This window comes from Pristis pectinata, chromosome 2 (assembly GCF_009764475.1).
Source record: "Pristis pectinata isolate sPriPec2 chromosome 2, sPriPec2.1.pri, whole genome shotgun sequence".
NCBI lineage: Eukaryota > Metazoa > Chordata > Chondrichthyes > Rhinopristiformes > Pristidae > Pristis > Pristis pectinata.
The window spans coordinates 144285555-144307716 of NC_067406.1; the positions used below are offsets into that span (position 1 = coordinate 144285555).

The following is a 22162-nucleotide window of genomic DNA, read 5'->3' on the forward strand; positions in this document are numbered from 1 at the left end:
ATAGAGTTATATTATAAACCTCCCAATAGCCACCGAGAGATAGAGGAACAGATATGTAGACAGATTATGGAAAGATGTAAAAGCAACAGGGATGTTGTAGTGGGTGACTTTAACTTCCCCAATACTGGCTGGGATTTCCTTAGTACAAAAGGCTTACATGGGACAGAATTTCTTCAGTGCATTCAAGAGAGTTTCTTGAAACAGTTCATGGGTAGTCCAACTAGGAGGGACCACACTGGACCTTGTTTTGGGAAATGAGCTTGGCCAGGTAACTGGCCTTTCAGTGGGAGAGCATTTTTGGAACAGTGATGAACTCCTCCTAGCTCCTGTCCAATAGTGTTGTTATTGTTTGCCCTCCCTATCAGCAGTTATGCATAAGGATATGTCTGGACCCTGCAGGAAAGTACTAAGTTCGGGGAGGGCAAATTACAACATTATTGGACAGGAGCTGGGGGTTAATTGGGAGTTGCTGTTATTGGGCAATTCCACATCTGATGTGGGAGTTGTTTACAGACCAACTGATCAGAGCTCTGGACCAGCATGTTCCAGTAAGGAGCAAGGACAAGGATGGCAAGGTAAGGGAACTTTGGATGACAAGAGAAGTGAATTTAGTCAAGAAGAAAAAGGAAGCACATGTAAAGTTTAGGAAGCTAAGATCAGACAGGGCCTTTGAGGAATATAAAGATAGCAGGAAAGAGCTCAAACAGGGGATTAGGATGGCCAAAAAGAGCCATGAAATGTCCTGGACAATTAGAATTAGAGAGAATCCCAAGGCAATTTATACCTACATTTAAAACAAGAGGGTAACAAGGGAGAGGGTAGGACCACTCAAGGATTAAGGAGGGAATTTATGCTTGGATTAGTAAATTTGCAGATGACAAAAGATTGGTAGAGTTGTGAACAGTGTAGAGGGCTGTCAAAGGATATAGCAGAATATAGATTAATTACAGATACGGGCCGAAAAATGTTAGATGGTGTTTAATCTGGGAGGCCAAACACAAGGGGAAAGTATACAGTTAATTACAGGACCCTTAACAGCACTGATGTACAGAGGCATCTAGGGGTCCATAGCTCCTTGAAAGTGGCCATGCAAGTAGATAAGGTGGTAAAGAAAGCGTACAGCATGGCCATTGGTCGGTGCATTGAATATAAAAGTAAGGAAGTCATGTTGCAGCTATATAAAACTTTGGTTAGGCAGCCCTTGGAGTATTGTGTGCAATTCTTGTCGCCTCATTACAGAAAGGATATGGAGGCTTTGTAAAGGATTCACAAAAGGTTTACCAGGATGCTGCCTAGGGTATGAACTATAAAGAGAGATTGGAGCTTCAGAGGCTGAGGGGAGACCTGATAGAAGTTTATAAAATTATGAGAGGCATTGATAGGGTAGACAGTCATAAACATTTTCCCCAGGATAGAAATGTCAAGTACTAAAGGACGTGCATTTAAGGTGAGTGTGGGGAAAGTTTAAAGGAGATGCATGAGGCATCTGATTAAAGCTGAGTATACATTTTGTTTTTACACACAGAATAGTAGGTGCCTGGAACAGGCTGCCGGGGTAGTGGTGGAAGCAAATAAGATAGTGGCATTGATGATGTGTTAGACATATAATATACAGGGAGTGGAGGGATAAATTGGTTTACTATTGTCACATGTACCGAGGTAGAGTGAAAAACTTTGTTCTGCGTGCCATCCATACAGATCATTTCATTACAACAGTGCACTGAGGCAGTAGAAGGGAAAGCGATAACAGAATGCAGAATGAAGTGGGACAGTTACAGAGGAAGTGCAGTGCAGGCAGACAGTAAGGTGTAAGGCCATAATGAAGTAGACTGAGAGGCCAAGAGTCCACATTATTGTACTAGGGAACCATTCAACAGCGGGATAGAAACAGTCCTTGAGCCTGGTGGTACGTGCTTTTAGGTATTTCCATCTTCTGCTCGGCGGGGGGGGTGGGGGAGGAGAAAAGAGAGTGGATGTGGTCTTTCATTATGCTGGTTGCTTTACCGAGGCAGTGAGAAGTGCGGACAGTGTCCAGGGAGGGGAGACTGGTTTCTGAGATATGCTGAGCTATGTCCATAACTCTGCAGTTTCTTGCAGTGATGAGCAGAACAGTTGCTGTACAAGCCACGATGCATCCGGATGCTTCCTATGCTGCATCGATTAAAAATTGATGAGGGTCAAAGGGGACATGCCAAATTTCTTTAGCCTCCTGAGCAAGTAGAGGCACTGGTGTGCTTTCTTGTATAGGCAGAAGAGATTTAGTTTAATTCAGCAATGTTTAGCACAGACATCATGTTCTATATTCTATTATCCCCCGATTAAAGCAGAGTATACATTTTGTCCGTATAAAAATGAGAAAGGCACCAAAGCAACCAGAGTGATCATCCAAATGAACAGTAGCAGTACCCTGCAGAGCAGATGAAGGAGACTGCAAAACATTCATGCCACCCCAGTGCAGAAAGAGATTCACTTGACTGTTTCAACTGGATACCACATAAAGGGATTGGCTGGTTTGCTGTAGGCAGAGCCATTTAGTAGATAGGGATTGCATACTTTAGTTTAAGAATGAGAGGAGCTCTCATTCTTATTTATAAAATTCTTAAAAGGGCTTGACAGTTTAGATGCAGGGAGGATCTTTCTTCTGGTTGAGGAGTCAAAGGGCTGGATGGCCACCTTCCACTTCGTATCATCTTATGTTTAAAAAAAACCTCTCAACTACATTTCCTTTGCAGTAAGGAATATTCCATTATCTCTGATCTGCTGTTACTTCCATGCAAGTTTCAGAATAGTGCCATTTCTTTAAAGTCACACAAATTGTCAATAACTTCCTGATGATTTTCAGCTTCCATATAGTTTCGTTTAAAATCTATATTGCATGTGTCTAATGTTTCTTTCCTTGGTGTATATTTGACTTAAATCTAATCCAGGATTCTTCCCAGATAATATGAATGGCAACAGTGAACAGTTAGTTGGCTACTGATCAATAAAGAAATTCTTAGAACTAAGATGGCCTTTGACTCAAGGTAACTCACTCCTGAAATAAAAAAATCTGCTGGAAGGGCTCAGCACAAGACAGCATCTTTGCTAAGTCCATACAAGACTGCACTTATTAGAGTGTTGCACAGACTGCTTTGCTTGATGAATGTGCAGGTTTAATAAGGCGGGTAGGACATTGTGTACATGCTATTCCCTACATAGGTATCATAAGGGCCCATGTCTTCAAATCCATTAGAACTGAGCCCTGGCTCTGCAGGACCACTAAGTTACAGAAGACCCAACAGTATTAAACAGATCAAATTTGACCAAGGAAATTTATCATGCCAATTGTGTGAAGGTCTTCACCAACCCTTGTTTAAACTAGTTCGGCAGGATGGGAACCTAAGTGATAGGTCAGAGGTTGGTGCATTTAGTGTACAAATAGATGCAGCGTGTAGAAAGGTGGAGAAAGGATAGATAGTTGAAAGGGCAAAATTGCAGTCAGTTGGATGGGCTGAAGTGTCTACTTTAATGTGAGAAGTATCAGGAACAAGGCTGATGAACTTAGAGCATGGGTAAGTACGTGGAACTATGACTTGGTGGCCATTACAGAGACTTCGCTGTAGCAAGGGCAGGAATGGCTGCTGGATATTCCGGGGTTCAGATGTTTCAAAAGAGACAGGGACAGATGTAAAAGAGGTGGGGGAGTAGCTTTGCTGATCAGTGACAGTGTCACAGCTGTAGAAAGGGAGGATGTCCTGGAGGGATCGTCTCCTGAGCCAGTGTGGGTGGAAGTCAGAAACAGTAAGGGAGCAATCACTCTATTGGGAGTCTCCTACAGACACCGCCCCAATAGCAGCAGAGACACTGAGGAGCAGATTGGGAGGCAGATTTTGGAGAGGTGCAAAAATAACAGGGATGTTGTCATGGGTGATTTCAACTTCCTGAATATTGATTGGCACCTCCTTAGTGTAAAGGGGATAGATGGGACGGAGTTTGTTAGGTGTGTCCAGGAAGGATTCCTGACACAGTAAGTGGACAGGCTGACTAGAGGAGAGGCCATACTGGACCTGGTACTGGGAGAGCATTTTGAAGACAGTGACCATAACTCATTGAGCTTTACCATAGCCTTGGAGAGGGATAGGAGCAGACAATATGGGAAAGTATTTAACTGGGGGAGCGGGAATTATGATGCTATTCGCAGGAGAACTTGGGAGCGTAAATTGGGAACAGATGTTCTTGGGGAAGTGCACAACAGAAATGTGGAGGTTGTTTAGGGACTACTTGCATGGGGTTCTGGATAGGTTTGTCCCATTGATTAAGGATGGTAGAGTGAAGGAACTGTAGTTGACAAGAGGCGCAGAGTACCTCGTCAAGAGGAAGAAAGAAGCATACCTAATGTTTAGAAAGCATGGATCAGACAGGGCTCTGGAGAGTTACAAGGTAGCCATGAGGGAGCTTAAGAATGGACTTAGGAGAGCTAGAAGAGGGCATAAGGCCTTGGCAAGTAGGATTAGGGAAAACCCCAAGGCATTCTACACGTATGTAAAAAATAGGAGGATGACTAGAGTTAGAATAGGACCGATCAGGGATAAAAGAGGTCCTTAATGAATACTTTCCTTCAGTATTCACAAGTGAGAGAGACCTTGACGTTTGTGACGATGGCATACAACAGGCTGATATGCTAGGGCATGTCAACGTGAGGAAAGAGGATGTGCTGGAACTTTTGGAAAACATTAGGACAGATAAGTCACTGGGGCCAGACGGGATATATCCAAGATTTTACAGGAAGAGATTGCAGCGCCTTTGGCAATGATCTTTGCGTCCTCACTGGCCACAGGAGTAGTGCCAGATGATTGGAGGGCGGCAAATATTGTTCCTTTGTTCAAGAAAGGGAGTAGGGATAACCCTGGGAATTACAGACCAACGAGTCTTACTTCAGTGGTGGGCAAATTACTAGAGAAGATTCTTAGAGACAGGATTTATGGGCATTTGAAGAAGCATAGGCTGATCAGCAACAGTAAGCATGGCTTTGTGAGGGGCAGGTGGTGCCTCACGAGTCCAATTGAATTCTTTGAGGATGCGACAAAGCACATTGATGAAGGTAGAGCTGTGGATGTGGTGTACATGAATTTTAGTAAGGTGTATGATAAAGTTCCACATGGAAGATACATTGGACAGGTTCAAGAGTTTGTTGGATAGGCACATGGAGGAATATGAGATAGAGGGATATGCGGGAGGAAAAGTTTAGATAGTGTGAGGGTGGTTTGATGGACGGCACAACATGGTGGGCCGAAGGGCCTGTTTTGTGCTGTATGGTTCTATGGTTCTATGGAAGACTCATTCAGAAGGTCAGGAGGCATGGGATCCAGGGAAACTTAGCTATGTGGATTCAGAATTGGCTCACTCATGGAAGACAGAGGGTGGTTGTAGATGGAGTGTATTCTCCCTGGAGGTCGGTGACCAGTGGCGTTCTGCAGGGATCTTTTCTGGGACTCCTGCTCTTTGTGATTTTTATAAATGACAGATGAGGATGTGGAAGGGTGGGTTCGTAAGTTTGCTGATGACATGAAGGTTGGTGGTGTTGTGGAGGAGTGTAGAAGGTTGCTGCAGATTAAAACAGAACATTGATAGGATGCAGACCTGGGCTGAGAAGTGACAGATGGAGTTCAACCTGGAAATGTGTGAAGTGATACACTTTGGAAGGTCGAATTTGAAGGCAGAATACAAGGTTAATGGCAGGACTTTCAGCAGTGTGGAGGAACAGAGGGATCTTGGGGTCGATCTTCATAGATTCCTCAAGGTTGTCGTGCAGTTCAATAGGGTTGTTAAGGCAGCATATGGTGTGTTGGCCTTCATTAATCAGGGTTTGAGTTCAAGAGCTGCAAGGTAATGTTACAGCTCGATAGAACTCCGGTTAGACCACACTTGAGTATTGTGTTCAGTTCTGGTCACCTCATTATTGGAAGGATGTGGAAGCTTTAGAGAGGGTGCAGAGGAGATTTACCAGGAAGCTCCCTGGATTGGAGAGCATATCTTATGAGGATAGTTTGAGTGATCTAGGGCTTTTCTCTTTGGAGAGAAGGATGATGAGAGGTGACTTGGAGGTGTACCAGATGACAAGAGGCATAGATCGAGTGGACAGTCAGAGACTTTTTCCCAGGGCAAAAATGGCTAATGCAAAGGGGCATAATTTTAAGGTGATTGGAGTAAGGTATAGGGGGGATGTCAGAGGCAAGTTTTTTTTAAAAACAGAGTGGTGGGTGCGTGGAACACACTGCCGGCAGAGGTTGTGGGGGCAGATACATTAGGGACATTTAAGAGACTCTTAGATAGCCACATGAATTATAGAAAAATGGAGGGCTATGTGGGAGGGAGGGGTTAGATAAATATTAGAGCAGGATAAAATGTCGATACAACATTGTTCTGTGCTGTAATGTTCTATGTTCTATTACCCAGCTTCTAGCATCTATATCAGCTTCCTGAGCATAAACGCAGACACCAAAGTTGCCCTGTGTTTATTGCATTTAGGTGGTATGCATTAACTGAAGGTTTGCTCGGGTATAAAATTAATACCTGACCCAACAGCAGCCAATCCTAAATGGCCTGATTCTGAACTCAGCCTGAGCCCAGGTACCTACAATTTTCTTTCATACCCAATATGCCTGTCAGTGCAAGAATCTCAAACATGTTGTTGATTTGGTTAAGGATGAAACACCAAATATTGATCAAAAACAGAGGACACATGGGAGGACTTGAGGTCTTCGGTTCGGAGGACTTCGGAGCAGCTAAGTTTTTTCTTTTTATCACTTTTATTAGGGTTTTAAGTGTAAAGGTTAGTTTTTGTTAGGGTTTTAAGTGTAAGGATTAGATTTTTATAACTTGCTTTTGTAAGTGGTTTTAAAAGTTTTTTCTAACTGGTCGAGTGGGGGCTGGACTACGCAGGCGCGGCGCGGGCAGCTTAAAAAAGCAAACAGCCTATAGAGCGGGCAGCTGAGTGAGAGGCAGCAGAGTGGTCGGGCTTTGGCTCAAGGGGTAAAGGTAAGGTTTACCTGTTGTCTATTATAGATTTGTAGGTGGGATTAACTAGGTGAAAAAAAGGTAGTCAGATGGAGGACATGGTCATATGCTGCAGCTGTTTGATGTGGGAACTTGTGGACCTTGCTGCGGTCCAAGATGGCCACATCTGCAGTAAGTGCTTGAGGCTGGAGGAACTTCGGCTCAGAGTTGATGAGCTGGAGTCGCAGCTACAAACACCGCACAGCATAGGGAAGGTAGAGAGTTATGTAGACACGGTCCATCAGGAGGCAGTCACCCCCCTTAGAGCAGGTACATCTGAGGTTCAGGATGCAGATAGAATGGTGACTGTCAGGGGAGGGAAGAGGAAGAAGTAGTCAGGCAGGCAGACAGAGGCTGTTCCCCTCAGTGACAGGTTGTTGAGGGGGATGACCTGCAGGGGCCTAGCTGCAGTAACCAGGTCTCTGGCACTGAGACTGATGCTGCTGCTCAGAAGGGAAGGGTGGGAAAGAGACATGCGGTAGTGATAGGGGACTCGATAGTCAGGGAAACAGATAGGAGGTTCTGTGGCAGTGAGCATGAATCCCAGATGGTATGTTGCCTCCCAGGTGCCAGGGTCCGGGATGTCACTGATCGGGTCCACAGGATTCTTGAGCGGGAGGGAGAGCAGTCAGAAGTTGTGGTCCATGTTGGCACCAACGACATAGGCAGGAAGGGGGATGAGGTCCTGAAGAGCGAGTTCAGGGAGCTAGGCAGAAGACTGAGGATCAGGACCTCAAGATAAATGCATGGCTGAGAAGTTGGTGCAGGAGTGAGGGTTTTAGATTTCTGGATCATTGGGATCTCTTCTCAGGAAAGTGGGATCTGTACAGAGAGGACGGGTTACACCCGAACCAGAAGGGGGCCAATATCCTTGCAGCGAGATTTGCTAGGGTGGTTCAGGAGGGTTTAAACTAGTTTGTGAGGGGGAAGGGAACCGGAGGAGTAGGTCAGAGGAAGAAGGGGATGGGGAAAAGTTAGATCAAACAGGTAGAGAGGCTTTGGGGAAGGAGAAGCAGAATACAGGCTATAAAAGTAGTAAGGTAGATGGACTGAAGTGTGTTTACTTAAATGCAAGAAGTGCCAGGAATAAGGGAGATGAACTGAGGGCTTGGATAAGTATGGGGGACCATGATATTGTGGCTATTACTGAGACGTGGCTGACGTCAGGGCAGGAGTGGATATTGAATATTCCTGGTTTTCGGTGTTTTAAGAGGGATGGGGGGGGGCAGAAGAGGAGGATGGGTGGCGTTACTGGTCAGGGACACTGTTACGGCTGTGGAAAGGATGGATGTTGTAGAAGGATCATCTCTAGAGTCCGTATGGGTGGAAGTAAGGAACAAGAAAGGAGCAGTTACTCTACTAGGAGTATTCTATAGGCCCCCTGGTAGCAGTAGAGATACAGAGGAGCAGATTGGCAGACAGTGTTTGGAGAGAAGCAAAAATAACAGGGTTGTTATAATGGGACACTTCAACTTCCCAAATATAGACTGGAACCTGCTTAGTGCCAAAGGTTTAGATGGGACGGAATTTGTTAAATGTGTCCAGGAGGGACTCCTGACGCAGTATGTCGACAGGCCAACTAGAGGGAATGCCAAGCTAGATTTAGTTTTAGGAAATGAACCGGGACAGGTGACGGATCTATTGGTGGGTGAGCATTTGGGGGACAGTGACCATTGCTCCATAACCTTTAAAATTGTCATGGACAGGGACAGGTGCAGAGAGGACAAGAAGATATTTAATTGGGGAAGGGCGAACTATGAGGCTATAAGGAGAGAACTTGGGAGTGTAAACTGGGATGTCCTTTTTGAAGGGAAATGTACTATGGAGATGTGGTCGATGTTCAGGGATCTTATGCAGGATGTTAGGGATAAATATGTCCCAGTGAGGCAGAGATGGAATGGCAGGGTGAAGGAACTGTGGGTGACGAGAGAGGTGGAACGACTAGTTAGGGAGAAGAAGGTAGCATACATAAGGTATATGTAGCAAGGTTCAGACAGGGCCTGTGAGGAATATAGAGTAGCGAGGAAGGAACTTAAGAAAGGGCTGAGGAGAGCTAGAAGGGGACATGAAAAGGCATTGGCTAGTAGGGTTAAGGAAAATCCCAAGGCCTTTTTCACGTACACGAAGGGTAGGAGGATGGCTAGGGTAAAGGTAGGTCCGATTAAAGACAAAGGTAGGAGAATGTGCCTGGAGGCGGCGGAAGTGGGAGAAGTTCTCAATGAATACTTCTCTTCGGTATTTACCAAGGAGAGGGGTCTTGATGACGCGGAAGGGAGTGCTGGTAAGGGTAATGTTCTCGAGGTTGTAGATATCAAGAGAGAGGATGTGTTGAAGTTGTTAAATAATATCAAGACAGATAAATCTCTGGGGCCTTACGGGATATTCCCCAGGCTGCTTCGAGAGGCGAGGGAGGAGATTGTTGAACCGCTGGTAAGGATCTTTGAATCCTCGTTGACCACGGGGATGGTGCCAGAGGATTGGAGGGTGGCGAATGTTGTCCCCTTGTTCAAAAAAGGTAGTAGGGATAGTCCAGGAAATTACAGACCAGTGGGTAAGCTGTTAGAAAGGATTCTAAGGGATAGGATCTATGAACACCTAGAGAATCATGGACTGATTAGGGACAGCCAGCATGGCTTTGTGAAGGGAAGATCTTGCCTCACAAGCCTAATAAAGTTCTTTGAGGAGGTGACGAGGAAGATTGATGAGGGTAGTGCGGTGGATGTGGTCTATATGGATCTTAGTAAGGCATTTGATAAGGTTCCTTATGGTAGGCTTCTTCAGAAGGTCAGAGGCCAAGGGATCCAGGGAAGCTTGGCTGTGTGGATTAGGAATTGGCTTGCCTGTAGAAAGCAGAGGGTTGTGGTGGAGGGAGTGCATTCGGATTGGAGGGCTGTGACTAGTGGTGTCCCGCAGGGATCGATTCTGGGACCTCTACTTTTTGTGATATTTATAGATGACTTAGATGAGGGGGTGGAAGGCTGGGTTAGTAAGTTTGCGGACGACACTAAGATCGGCAGTGTTGTGGATAGTGTGGAGGGCTGTCGGAGCTTACAGAGGGATACTGATAGGATGCAGAGCTGGGCTGACAAGTGGCAGATGGAGTTCAATCTGGAGAAGTGTGAGGTGGTACACTTTGGAAGGACAAACTCCAGGGCAGAGTACAAGGTAAATGGCAAGGTACTTGGCAGTGTAGAGGAGCAGAGGGATCTGGGGGTTCATATTCACAGTTCACTGAAAATTGCCTCACAGGTGGATAGAGCAGTTAAGAAGGCCTACGGGATGTTAGCTTTCATAAGTCGTGGGATTGAGTTTAAGAGCCGCGAAGTGATGATGCAGCTTTACAAAACTCTAGTTAGACCACACTTAGAGTACTGTGTTCAGTTCTGGTCGCCGCATTATAGGAAGGATGTGGAGGCGTTGGAGAGGGTGCAGAGGAGATTTACCAGGATGCTGCCTGGATTAGAGCGTATGGAATATGAGGAGAGGCTTAAGGTGCTAGGGCTTTATTCACTGGAAAGGAAGAGGATGAGAGGAGACATGATAGAAGTATATAAAATATTGAGAGGAATAGATAGAGTAGACAGTCAGCACCTCCTTCCCAGGGCACCAATGCTCAAGACAAGAGGGCATGGCTTTAAGGTTATGGGTGGGAGGTTCAGGGGAGATGTCAGGGGGAGGTTTTTCACCCAGAGAGTGGTTAGTGCATGGAATGCACTGCCTGGGGTGTTGGTGGAGGCAGATACATTGGTCAGGTTCAAGAGTTTGTTGGATAGGCATATGGAGGAATGTGGGACAGAGGAATATGCGGGAGGAAAGGGTTAGATAGTGTAAGGGTGGTTAGATGGACGGCACAACATGGTGGGCCGAAGGGCCTGTTTTGTGCTGTATGGTTCTATGGTAACTGTAAACAAATCATCCTGAACTGGAGAAACTACGAAGCCCTGCTGGACAATTCACTGGTTCCAAACTTGATTGCTTTGTGAGAATAAATAGTCGACCCTGACACAACTGGGTCTTGTTGAGCATGGATTGGGTGGCCAGGTTCCAATGTGAACACCCAGTGAATAAAGGCTTGGAAACAACTAATGACTGGACTCTATTTTCCATCCTTCCCCATCTCACTATCCAAGTTCAACATGCAGGTTTGTTGCTGCAGCTTGGGCTGGAGCTGCCATACACACCCAGGTAAATGTGCTGCTGCACTATCTTTCCGTATATGCAGTTAGTGCACGATTCAGTTGATTTTCACTTGCAAAACATTCCTGGAACCATGCCTTTAAACATATTTGACATTAAACATTTCTCTTTTCAAAATGCAAGCCTCAAAATCTGCACCCTGAGACACTTCAATAATGAGCAGAGATCTTCTGACACCCACGACTTAATGTTTTCTCCTCAATTTTCAGATCCAACTTCTTCTGGTCACTCATACATCATTGTTAATTTTCCCTCTGGTTCACCAAGTACTTCCCTACAGGCAAGACATGAGGGGTTACTATGCAACAAGTCCTGGCAGGATGGAAGCTTTGGGAACTGGTCAGGAATGAGATTAAAAAATGTTACAGTCAATTGCAGAAGATGTTAATTCATATGTCGTAGTACACATAGAGGTCATGTTATAAGCAACTGGGAAAGTAGAAAGTTGCAACAAACTGTAGCTGGCATCTTCTCTAAACTGTGCCAGCCAGAACATAACAGAGATGATGACAGATTCATAAAATCATGGAACATTAAAGTACAAGACACTGCCAATTAGACCAGATATCTTCACATTGTTTCCAAAATAAGGTGCCAGAAGTGAACGTAATATACCAGATGAGGCTGGAGCACAGTGTTTTAAAGGTTCAGCATGATTTCCCTGCTTTTACTCTCTATGCCTCTACTGATAAAGCCCAGAATTGTTACTAAAATTATTAATTGCTTTCTTAACCTGTCCTGGCACTTTCAATCACTTATGCACATATGCTACTAGCTCTCCTGCATCCCTTTTAGAACAATATCCTTTATTCTATATTGCCTTTACTCATTCTTTTTACCAAAATGCAAAATCACCTCACATTTCTCTGCATTCAACTTCATCTACTTATATTCTGTTGCAGTATATCATTATCCTTTTGCACAATACTTCCAAATTTTGTGTCAAATGTAGATTTACAAATTATGACTTGCAAAACCATTCAGGTCATCAGTAGAGATCAAAATTAACCTCTGACCCTGGGGAACACCACTATTCACCTTCCCCCAGTCCTAAGTATAACCATTTACCACAACTCTGTTAACCTTTGTCCATGGCGAAGGTGGGACCTGTACAGGGAGGACGGGTTACACCCGAACCTGAGGGGGGCCAATATCCTTGCGGCCAGGTTTGCTAGGGTGGTTCGGGAGGGTTTAAACTAGTTTGCGAGGGGGATGGGAACCGGAGGAGTAGGTCAGAGGAAGAAGGGGATGGGGAAAAGTCAGATCTAACAGGTAGAGAGGCTTTGAGGAAGGAGAAGCAGAGTACGGGCTATAAAAGTAGTAAGGTGGATGGGCTAAAGTGCATTTACTTAAATGCAAGAAGCATCAGGAATAAGACAGATGAACTGAGAGCTTGGATAAGCACATGGGACGACGATATTGTTTCAGTGTTTTAAAAGGGATAGGGAGGGGGAGAGAAGAGGAGGAGGGGTGGCAATACTGGTCAGGGACACTATTACAGCTGCAGAAAGTGTGGATAATGTAGAAGGATCCTCTCTAGAGTCAATATGGGTGGAGTTAGGAATAAAGAAAGGATCAGTTACTCTACTGGGAGTATTCTATAGGCCCCCCCCCACCGTAGCAGGAGGGGTACTGAAGAGCAGATTGGGAGGCATTTTGGAAAGATGCAAAAATGACAGGGTTATCATGGGAGACTTCAACTTCCCAAATAATGATTGGCACCTGCTTAGTGCCAAAGGTTTAGACGGGGCGGAGTTTGTTAAGTGTGTCCAGGACAGATTCCTGACACAGTATGTTGACAGGCCGGCTAGAGGGAATGCCATTCAGATCTAGTTTTAGGTAATGAACCGGGTCAGGTGACAGACCTATCAGTGGGTGAGCATTCGGGGGACAGCGACCACTGCTCCATAACCTTTAGCATTGTCATGGACAAGGATAGGAGCAAAGAGGACGGGAAGATATTTAATTGGGGGAAGGCGAATTATGAGGCTATAAGGCGAAAACTTCAGAGTGTAAATTGGGATGACATTTTTGAAGAGAAATGTACCATGGAGATGTGGTTGATGTTCAAGGATCCCTTGCAGGAAGTTAGGGATAAATTTGTCCTGGTGAGGCTCCTCTACACTGCCCAGAATCCTGCCACTTACCCTGTACTCTGCCTTGGAGTTTGTCCTTCCAAAGTGTACTACCTCACACTTCTCTGGATTGAACTCCATCTGCCACGATAGCCCAGCTCTACATCCTATCAATATCCCTCTGCAAGCTTCGACAGCCCTCCACACTATTCACAACACCACCGATCTTTGTGTCATCTGCAAACTTGCTAACCCAGCCTTCCACCCCCTCATCTAAGTCATTAATAAGTATCACAAAAAGTAGAGGTCCCAGAACCGATCCCTGCGGGACACCACTAGTCACAGCCCTCCAATCCAAATGCACTCCCTCCACCACAACCCTCTGCTTTCTACAGGCAAGCCAATTTTGAATCCACATGGCCAAGCCTCCCTGGATCCCTTGGCCTCTGACCTTCTGAAGAAGCCTACCATGCGGAAGCTTGTCAAACACCTTACTAAAATCCATGTAGACCATATCCACTGCACTACCCTCATCAATCTTCCTGGTCACCTCCTCAAAGAACCCTATCAGGCTTGTGAGGCAAGATCTTCCCTTCACAAAGCCATGCTGGCTATCCCTAATCAGTCCATGTTTCTCCAAATGCTCATAGGTCCTATCTCTTAGAATCCTTTCCAACAGCTTACCCACCACAGACGTAAGGCTCACTGGTCTGTAATTCCTTGGACTATCCCTACTACCTTTTTTGAATGAGGGGACAACATTCACCACCCTTCAATCCTCCGGTACCATCCCCGTGGACAACGAGGACTCAAAGATCCTAGCCAACGGTTCAGCAATCTCTTCCCTCACCTCACGAAGCAGCCTGGGGAATATTCTGTAAGGGCCCGGGGACTTATCTGTCCTAATATTTTCTAACAGCTCCAACACATCCTCTAACACATCGATCTAATATGGCATTTGCTCTAGCCGGCCTGTCAACATACTGTGTCAGGAATCCGTCCTGGACACACTTAAACTGCACCCCATCTAAACCTTTGGCACTAATTAGGTGCCAATCAATATTTGGATAGTTGAAGTCTCCCATTATAATAACCCTGTTATTTTCGCATCTTTCCAAAAATTGCCTCCCAATCTGCTCCTCAGTATCCCTACTGCTACCGGGGGGCCTATAGAATACTCCCAGTAGAGTAACTGATCCTTTCTTGTTCCTAACTTCCACCCAGATTGACCCTAGAGTGGATCCTTCTACATTATCTACCCTTTCTGCAGCTGTAATTGTGTCCCTGACCAGTATCGCCACCCCTCCTCCTCTTCTACCCCACCCATCCCTTTTAAAACACTGAAAACCAGGAATATTCAATATCCATTCCTGCCCCAATGTCAGCCATGTCTCTGTAATAGCCACAATATCATAGTCCCATGTACTTATCCAAGCTCTCAGTTCATCTCCCTTATTTCTGATGCTTCTCGCATTCAAGTAAATGCACTTTAGCCCATCCACCTTTCTATTGTTATACCCTGTACTCTGCTTCCTCAAAGCCTCTCTACCTGTTAGATCTGACTTTTCCCCATCCCCTTCTTCCTCTGACCTACTCCTCCGGTTCCCTTCCTCCTCGCAATCTAGTTTAAACCCTCCTGAACCTGGCTGCAAGGATATTGGCCCCCCTCAGGTTCGGGTGTAACCCATCCTCTCTGTACAGGTCCCACCTTCCCCAGAAGAGATCCCAATGATCCAAAAATCTAAAACCCTCCCTCCTGCACCAACTTCTCAGCCAAGCATTTATCTGCCATCTCCTCCTATTTCTACCTTCACTATCATGTGGCACTGGCAGCAATCCCGAGATCGCTACCCTCTTCCCACCTATGTCATTGGTACCAACATGGACCACAACTTCTGGCTATTCTCCCTCCCGCTCTAGAATCCTGTGGACCCGATCAGTGACATCCTGGACCCTGGCACCTGGGAGGCAACAAACCATCCGGGATTCATGCTCACTGCCAAAGAACCTCCTATCTGTTTCCCTGACTATCGAGTCCCCTATCACTACTGCCTTCCTCTTCTCCTCCCTTCCCTTCTGAGCAGCAGGACCAGTCCCAGTGCCACAGACCTGGCTACTGCTGCTAGGCCCCGCCAGGTCATCTCCCTCAAAAGCCTCCAAAGCAGAAAACCTGTAACTGAGGGGAACAGCCTCCGGGGTCCTCTGCTCTATCTGCCTGTTCGTTTTCTTTTTTCTTTTTCCTTTTCCCTCCCCTGACAGTCACCGTTCTATCTACTTCCTGGACTCCAGAATTACCTGCTCTAAGGGGGGTGACCGTCCCCTTATGTACAGTATCTACAAAACTCTCCCCCTCCCTGATGCTGCGCAGTGTTTGAAGCTGTAACTCCAGCTCATCGATTTTTAGCCGAAGTTCCTCCAGCCTCAAGCACTTACTGCAGATGTGGTCATCTTGGACCGCAGCAAGGTCCACGAGTTCCCACGTCAAGCAGCTGCAGCACACCACCATGTCCTCCATCTGAACTAATTCCTTTTCCTTCCACCTAGTTTTTCCTACTTAAAAATTTGTAACAGATAACAGGTAAACCTTAGCTTTACCTACCTACCAGCTACTCACCTGCCTTGCCTCTTTACGCCAAGCCCCTTAAGCCAAAGCCCAACCACTCTGCTCCCTCTCACTCAGCTGCCCGCTCCGACGCTGCCCACTGGATATGGCAGTTTGCTTTTTAAACTGCCTGTGCCGTGCCTGCGCAGTCCAGCCCCCACTCTTCCTGATTAAAAGTTATAAAGCACTTAAAAAAGAACCTTATAAAAATCTAACCCTAATAATAACAACTATATTAAAAACTAACCCTTATAATTAAAATCCTATTAAAAAAAAGATAAAAAAAGAAAAACATCAGCTCCGAAGTCTTCCGAAGCGAAACCCACGAAGCCCAGGAAAGGGTTAGATAGTCTTAGGTGAGGGTTGAAGGTCGGCACAACATGGTGGGCCGAAGGGCCTGTATTGTTCTATGGTTCTATGGTTAATTAATTAACTTTGTATCTATACTATCAATAGCCCTTTTATGCTATGCCGATATAATATGTACAAGCTATGAAATAGCAGTTGTGCCACTTCTATCCCCAAGCCCACTCTGCCACTCATCAAAACTATGGCCAATCTTCCACATCAATGCTATTTTCTTGCACTACCTGCATATCCTCTAATTAACTTAATCTTGAATAAACTATGACTGAGCCTTCACAGCACTTCAGGGGTGCAGAACTTGATTCACCACCCTCTAAATGAAGAAATTTCCACTCATCTCCGTCCTAAGTAGCTTACCTTATTCTGAAGCTGTGACTCCTAGTTGAGAGAATTATCTTCCCTGCCTCTAGACTTCAGTCCTTTAAGAATTTTGTAAGCTTTGTTGAAATCATGTCTCATTCTTATAAACTCTAGAAATGCATTCCCAGTTTACTCAATCTCTCCTCATAACCTGCCACCCCTGGAACTAGTCTAGTGAGTTTTCACTGCAGTTCCTCAATAGCAAGAATATCCTTTTATAGATAAGAAGACTAAAACTGTACACAATACTCCATCTGCAGTCTCATCAGTACTTCTAGGTCGCTTTGAACATCAAATCTATCCAATCTCTCACCATTTAACAAATACTCTGCTTTTGTCGTGTGCACCAAGGTGGATGACTTCACATTTGTTCACATTCCGTTCCACCTCTAGGTTCTCACGCACTCACTCAGCTTGTCTACAACCCCTTTACATCCACCTCCACACTTACAATCCCAGTTAGAATCATAGGAAAGTATGGACAGGTACAGGCCCTTTCACCCCATCTTATCCATGCTGATTGTAACGTTTATCCATGCTAACCCATTTGCCCATATTAGACCCATATCCTTCTCCACCTTTCCTATCCAAGTACCTGTCCAAATATCCTTTAAACATTGTAATTGTATCTGCCTCCACTATCTCCTCTGGCAGCTCTTTGCAGATAGCTACCACCTTCTGCGTGAAAAACTTCCCCCTCAGATCTCCTTTAAAATTTCTCCCCTCTCATTTTAAACCCGTGCCCTCTAGTTCTAGACTCCCCTGTCTGAGGAAAAAGACCAACTATCCTATCTATCCTCCTCATAACTTTAGAGACCTTTATAAGGTCACCCCTCAGCCGCCTACATTCCAGTGAGATTAAATAAAGCCTATCCAATCACTCCTTATAACTACAGCCCTCCATTCCAGGCAACATCCTGGTGAATCTCTTCTGCACTCTCTCTATTGCTGTCACATCCTTCCTGTATTGTGCCAACCAGAACTGTACACAATGAGGTCTAATGAATGTTTTGTACAACTGTAACATGACATCCCAACTCTCATACTCAATGCCAGCCTATGAAGGCAAGTATACCAAATGCCTTCTTCACTACCCGACACACCTGTGTCGCCACTTTCAAGGAGCTATGGACTTGCACCCAAGGTTTCACTGTTCTTCAGTGTCCTCAAGGTCCCTGCCATTCTCTCTACAATGTCCTATAGGTCAGAATTTGACCTGCCAAAGTGTATTACCTCCCATCTGTCTGGATTAAATTCCATTTGCACTGCCCTGCCCAACTTTCCAGCTAGTTTAGTATTGCCAGCAGACTTGGAAAAATGACTTGTGGTCCATTAACCAAATCTTTCATACAGATCATGAATAACTGGGACCCAAGCACCAATACCAGCAGTACACCACTAGTCACAACTTGCCAGTTCTGTAGTGAATCTTTGGAATTCTCTGCTCCACAGGGCTGTGAAGGGTCAGTCATAGAGTTCAATTGAAACACAGATCAAGAGAGTTCTAAACATCAAGGGAGATAAGGGATATGGGAATACTGCAAGAAGATGGCACTGAAGGTGAACCATGATCTCGATACTACTTGTCATCCATATCAATGATTTGGATGAGAAAGTACAAGGCATGGTTAGTAAGTTTGCAGATGACACTAAAATAGGTGGTGTCGTTGACAGTGAAGATGATTTTCAAGATGTACAGAGGGATCTTGATCAGCTGGGTAAGTGGGCCAAGGAATGGCAATGGAATTTAATTAAGATAAGTGCGAGGTATTGCATTTTGGGAAGACAAGTGAGGATAGGGCTTTCACAGAGAACGGCAGGGCTCTGGGGAGTGTTGTAGAACAGAGGGACCTAGGGGTACATGGTTCCCTGAAAGTGGTGTCACAGGTCAACAAGGTGGTGAAGGCCTTTGGCATTGAATAGAGAAGTTGGGATGTTATGTTGTACAAGACATTGCTGAGGCCGCATTTGGAATACTGTCTTTAGTTTTGGTCACCCTGCTATAGGAAAGATGCCATTCAGCTAGAAAGAGTGATGAGGAGATTTATGAGGACATTGCCGGGACTCGAAGGACTGAGTTTATAAAGAGAGGTTGAGTAGGTTGGGACTTCCTTCATTGAAGCATAGGAGAATGAGGGGTGATCTAACAGAGGTGTATAAAATCATGAGGGGCATAGATAGGGTGAATGCACACAGTCTTTTCCCCAGGATTGGTATAGGTTTAAGGTGAGAGGGGAGAGATTTAATAGGAACCTGAGTGGCAACTTTTTCACCCAGAGAAGGTCAGTATGCAGAATGAGCTGCCAAAGGAAATGGTTGAAGCAGGTACATTAACAACATTTAAAGAGTATTTGGATAGGAAAGGTTTCGAGGGGTATGAGCCAAACACGAGCAAATGGGACTAGCTTAGATGGGAATCTTGGTCAGTATGGACCAGTTGGGCGGAAGGGCCTGTTTGTGTGCTGTATGACTCTATCACTCTGCTTTATGTATGTAATTATCAATGATGATGTATTCAAATATATGGATTCTACATAGAAAGTTCCTTTGGATTTAATGGTAATCATTTCTTGCAACCTGGAAAATTCTCTCTCTCTCACACACACACTGTACATCAGTAAAGATCAATCAAAATGTTAAATCACAATTTAAAAGGCCTCCATAAGGTACACAAGGAATCATGAGAATCTTTGGAATTAGATTTCTGCTTTGTATTGAACATCAAGGGAAATGTGATGCAAGTGATATGGTAAACGAGATCAAGTTGCAATTGGGGTGAAGTAGTAATTTCTTTATTTTGCCCGTGGAATAGGATTTCATTCCTAATGCTGAAGTTCTTTTGAGCTTCAATTTTTACTCTGCCCACTTCCTCAAAGGGTGCTAGTTCACCATTATTGTCTGGAATGGGACCAAAAGAAATAGCTTCAGTTTGGTAAATCTGGAGCTGAAAAAGTGTCAAACAGATTAGTGCATTCCACATCACTAGTCATGAACACACTGCCAAATAAGAAAATGCTATTTGCAGCAACTAACTGTCTAATGGAAGATTTAAAACAAAAACGGTAGTTGTTAACATCATTAATTCTAAAAAAAAGTAGACGTCTTACAACAGCAAACTCAAAGTATCATCATAAATCTATAGACATTGGAACCAAATAGGCTCAAAGCAATTTCTTTCTCGTATTCCCTTGAGGATATACTGTAATGTAGTTTTCTTAAAGCAGTCAACAACATAAAGAAAAGAGAATAAGTTACTCCATGAGACAGAAATGTGGTTCACCTGAAGACTGCAAGGTGTCTAAAATGGCTGCCAAGTCAGTCAAAAGTTCAAGCCTGAGGGCACATACCAGCAGGCTCAAGGACAGCTTCTATCCCACCGTGATAAGACTACTGAACGGTTCCCTTATACGATGAGATGGACTCTGACCTCACAATCTACCTTGTTGTGACCTTGCACCTTATTGTCTACCTGCACTTTCTCTGTAGCTGTGACACTTTACTCTGTACTGTTATTGTTTTTACCTGTACTACATCAATGCACTCTGTACTAACTCAATGTAACTGCACTGTGTAATGAATTGATCTGTACGATCGGTATGCAAGACAAGTTTTCACTGTACCTCAGTACAAGTGACAATAATAAACCAATACCAATTAATTTGCCATAGGTTGGGTTAGACTTCCAATGATCACTATTACATGGCTTTATTTAATTCTTTGCTTAGCATTTAAGGAAACCGTTGAGTAGCTGATGAATTCTTTTGTAAGCTTGTTTTTTTGCCCCCATGCACATCTCTTCCTTTCTACTACAAAAATAAGTGGGGACAGGAATCAGACCAAGGAATTGGAATACAAGAGTAAGAAGGTCTTGCTGAGATTGCACAGGACTTTGTTGAGACTTGGAACATCGAAGGCAGCCTTGGAGTCAGTGCAGCATAGGTGCACTGGAATGATTATTTTTCTACTTATTACAACATAAAGGGAAGCCATTCAGCCTATAAAGTCCATGCCCACTCAGAGCAGAACAATTCTATCAGCCTTATTCCTCCTTTCTCTGTACCCTTGCAAATTATTCTCTCTCACATGCCCATCGACTCTGCTTTGGTTCTTTTGCCACATACCTACACCCAAGGGATAATTTACAGTTGCCAATTAACCAACCAGATCTTTGGGATGTGAGAGAAAATGCTGAGCATCCAGCGAAAATCCATGTGATCATTGGGACAACGTGTAATCTCTACATAGACAACACCCCAGGTCAGGATCAAAAACAGATCCTGGAGCTGTATGCTTTTTAAATGAGGAGTTTGTTCGACAAAAAGAGATCAAGTAACATTGACTTAAACCCAAACCAGAACTTAGAAAAATGGGAAAGGAATTCATTGAAATCTAAAAGATTCTGTGAGGGAATGCAGGGTAGATATCAAGAGGTTAGCTGGGGAATCCAGAACTGATGTGCACAGTCTCATACGTTAACTATTTGGGATACAGCCAAGGAGAAATTTCTCTACACAGCATTGTAAACTCTGTAATTCCCTCTATTAGAGGGCTTACAGATGCTCATACATGGAGTACGTTCAAGGCTGATCTCTTAGATTTTTGAATACCCAAAGGAATCTAAGGATACGGTGACTGAATGAGAAATGGACAAGGCAGAAGATCAGTTATGAACTTAATGAATAGTAAAAAGTTTTAGTGCGAAAGGTTTAGATGGGGCAGAATTTGTTAGGTGTGTCCAGGAAGGATTCCTGACACAGTATGTAGACAGGCTGACTGGAGGAGAGGCCATGCTAGATCTGGAACTAGGCAATGAACCTGGTCAGGTGACAGACCTCACGGTGGGCAAGCATTTTGGAGATAGTGACCACAACTCCCTGACCTTTAGCATAGCCATGGACAAGGAGAGGAGTAGCCAATATGGGAACATTTTTAATTGGGGGAAGGGTAATTACAACAGTATTAGGCAGGCTAATTACAATGGTATTAGGCTTGGGAGTGTAAATTGGGAACAGATGTTCTCAGGGAAATGCACAGAAGAAATGTGAAGGCTATTTAGGGAACACTTGCAGGGGGTTCTGGATAGGTTTGTCCCACTGAGACAGGGAAAGGATGGGAGGGTAAAGGAACCATGGTCGACAAAAGAGATGAAACATTTAGTCAGGAGGAAGAAGGAAGCATGCAATGTTTAGGAAGCAAAAATCAGGCAGGGCTTTTGAGAATTGTAAGGTAGCCAGGAAGGAGCTTGAGGAGGGACTAGAAGGGGAGATGAGGCGGCCTTGGTGGGTAGGATTAAGAAAAATCCCAAGGCATTCTACACGTATGTGAAGAACAGGAGGATGACTCAGGTGAGGGTAGGACCACTCAAGGATAAAGGGGAAAACGTATGCCTGGAGGCAGAGGAGGTAGGGGAGGTCCTTAAGGAATATTTTGCTTCGTGTTCACTAGGGAGAGACTTTGATGAATATGAGGTCATTGTAGAACAGGCTAATGTGCTGGAGCATGTGGAGGTTAAGAAAGAGGAAGTATT

The 22162-nt window shown here is 44.7% G+C and overlaps 1 protein-coding gene across 7 annotated transcripts in view; it reads right to left on the bottom strand.

Moving 5' to 3' along the window:
• Positions 1 to 22162, bottom strand: part of LOC127587443 (sodium/hydrogen exchanger 9B2-like) — a 161414-nt gene that overhangs the window by 99659 nt on the left and 39593 nt on the right. The window lies entirely within an intron of this gene.